This window comes from Amaranthus tricolor, chromosome 12 (assembly GCF_026212465.1).
Source record: "Amaranthus tricolor cultivar Red isolate AtriRed21 chromosome 12, ASM2621246v1, whole genome shotgun sequence".
Classification (NCBI taxonomy): Eukaryota; Viridiplantae; Streptophyta; class Magnoliopsida; order Caryophyllales; family Amaranthaceae; genus Amaranthus; species Amaranthus tricolor.
In genome coordinates this window covers 14,389,876-14,393,455 of record NC_080058.1, presented here as the reverse complement: position 1 = coordinate 14,393,455, position 3,580 = coordinate 14,389,876, and positions in this window count along the sequence as shown.

Here is a 3,580-nt window from a genome sequence, read left to right as displayed (position 1 = left end):
TAAATTAAGAAATGGGTGTAACAGGAGCGGCAATCTTGATACATAATTAACATATAATAATAATGTTTAATACAAAAATATTGCGGACGTTACAAAATGTCGAACTGTTAAAAAAACTTTAAATCATAAAAATTAAAACTGTTTAAAACAAAAGTAAAATATTTGAAAGAAATTACAAAATCGGAATAGGTTTAGGAATTAAAGATGGTTTGAAATGGATAATCAAAGGATTAGATATTTGAATTGAAAATTAGGAATAATTAATCGGAAGATTAAAATTAAGAATTTTTAGTTTGTTACAAGTCTTCCCCACTTAAGATAGTTTCGTCCCGAAACTAGAACTTACCGAAAACGTTAGGGTATCGGTCTCTCATGTCTACCTCCTTCTCCCAACTAGCTTCCTGTACTCTATGGTTTGATCACAAAACCTTGACCAATGGAATCCTAGAGTTTCTCAATTCTTTGATTGGGGTATCCAAAATCTGATAGGTCTCTCCTCATAGGCTAAGGACTCATCGATTTGAAGGGGTTCAGGGGTTAGCGCTTGCGATGGATCATGAACATACTTCTTCAACTGTGAAACATGGAACACATAATGAACTTTTACCAAACTCGATGGTAAAGGCAACTCATAAGCAATTTTCTAACTCTTCTTAGAATTTCAAATGGTCTAATAAATTTCGGACTCACCTTTCCTCTTTCTTTTAACTCAAAAACATTAGTCTCATTTCTCTCAACTCTATGGATCAACTCAATAATCTCTGGATTCTGAAGTTGTGCCTTATTGATATGGTCAAACAAAGTTTGTATGTATGGTTATCGCTCCTAAATACCGTCTAACCTCATGTTGGTTACAAATCTTTAATCTCAAATTCTGCATTTCACGGTAAAACTCCCAAGGTACAGATTTGATACTCTCTGTCTCCTTCTCAAAACATAAGACAACTTGTTAACCTTCCTAGGGTGGCATAAAATTTCAAGACATAATCCTAATAACCTCAAGCCATAGCCTTTGGCGCATGTTAAATTCCTTCTGGTTGAAGGCATACCTTAAGTTTTGAAGATCTCTGTAGATCTTAAACGGTAGCCCATACAAATAATGTCTCCGCAATTTCAGAGCAAGGATTATTACAACAAGTTTAATGTCGTGCACAGGGTAATTCACCTCATGTGGCCTCAATTGCCTCGATGGATAAGCTATGACGTTTACATCTTGCATAAGTACACATCCCAAACCTTTAAATGAAGTATCACAATTGACCTTGAATCGTTTGCTACAATCATGCACTATTAATACATGAGTAGTAGTGAGTCTTTTTTTTAATTCCTCAAAAGCAATCGTGTACCTCTCACTTATTAAAATCAAATTCTTTTCTTCAACAACTCAAACATGGGACGAGTAACCTTAGAGAAATTCTCAACATATTTTCTATAGTAACCAGCAAAACCTAAAAAGCTCCGAACTTCAGTTACATTCCTCGGAATCGACAATTGGTTATCGTCTTAATCTTCTCCAGATCCACAGAAATTCCATCCTTAGACATAATATGACCCAGAAAAACACTCTTTCCTCAAGCCAAAACTCGTGCATAATAAATTGCCTAAACATTTTTTTTTCAAAGTTTTAGCATAATCCTCAAATGTTCCTCCATGTTTTTCGAATATACCAAAATTTCATAAAAACTATAAACTTATCCAAATAAGGACGAATGTATCTCTGTATCAAATCCATAAACGTTGTTGGCGTATTTGTTACCCCAATTGACATCACCGAAACTCATAAAGTCCATAACTGGTCTAGAACGCAGTCTTAGGAATATCCTCCTCGGCTATCCTTAATATCACCTAGACCTCAAATAAATCATAGAAAACTCTTGAGTTTCTAATTTCTAACTAGTCAAAAATATCATCTATCCTAAACAAAGGGTAATTATTCTTGATGGTAATCTTGTAAATCTCCCTATAGTCAATGCACAACCTCATTGTACCATCATTTTTATTAACAAATAAAACGGAAGCTCCCCAAGGCGACACATTACGGCGAATAAAACGCTCTTTTTGTTTTTTTTTCCTAGTAGCTCAACCACTACTTCTTTAATTTACTTAACTCCACTAGGATAAAATGGTACAGAGTCTTGGACATAGAGATAACGTCAGAAATCAGATCAATATGGAAATCAACAACTCTCCTCGGGGGTAAACCAGGTAATCCTTAAGATAAACATTAGGGTATTCACAAACAATCGGGGTTTCATCGAGACTCAATTTGGTTTTCTCCTTACTACTGGAAATAAAACACAGGCATGTATCTCTCATCTCTATGCGTAATCATCTCCACGTGAGTTTTAACCCAAACAATCTTGTCCTTTTAAAAAATCTGCACATGATGACGTTTCTACAAATCCATACCCAAAATAATATCATAAGTACCCAATTCAAACACTATCAAGTCGACAGTAGATGACGATTTAAAATCTTAAGAGGAAAGTAGGAAAGATACGGTTACATAGGAATGGTGAACCGTTAGGTGAACAAATTTGGGGATTGAAATTTTGAGGTTTGAAAGACAGAGGATTTGTGAAGAAAAGAGGTAGAGATAAAAGATTGGTCGACTTTAGAATCAAAAAGAATATGAATGGAAAAATTTTCTACGAGAAAATTATCAGAAATAACTTTACCTTCAAACTCTTCATTAACGTTAACTATTACTCTAACTGTCAAATCCTTGACTCCTGAGTGAGGGAATATTATAATCTTTCGTCATCTTAAATGAAATTTAAACATGTGATCAAAATCACATTAACATAATTATAACATGTAATCCACACATGGTCACACAAGCACAAAAGAAAAAAAAATGAAAAAAAGTTATTTGGAAAAAAGACTCATTTGAAAACAAAAACATCGTTTTCTTTTTGAAATGTCGGCTATCGAGAACATTCTTTTACATAGAATCGAAGTTCCGAGATTCGAGTAACTTTAGCTCTGATACCACGTGTAACAGGAGTAGCAATCTCGATACATAACTAACATATAATAATAATGTTTAATACAAAAATATTGCAGAAGTCTCAAAATGTCGAACTGTTAAAAAAACTTTATCATAAAAACTGAAACTGTTTAAAACAAAAGTAAAATATTTGAAAGAAATTACAAAATCGAACAAGGTTTAGGAATTAAAGATGGTTTGAAATGGATAATCAAAGAATTAGAGGTTGGAATTGAAAATTCAGAATAATTAATCGGAAGATTAAAATTAGAAGATTCAAATTAAGAATTTTAAGTCTGTTACAATGGAAATGATAATTTTTTTCATGAATTCCCAAGGTTTTATTATTAAGGGTGGTAAGTATTAGAGGGTGAGAATTGAAATTTATTTGTAAAAAGACTATTATACCCTTATTTATAAAAAATTTATAAGCATTTTTATTTTTAATAGGACAAAATTGTCAATTTACATTTTATTTTCAATATATATTCACAATTTCAAACTTATCCCATTAACATACCACAAAAAAAATATATATATTACATAAATTCCCAATAATTAAATCCCAAATTCATTATTTTTGAATGGGGA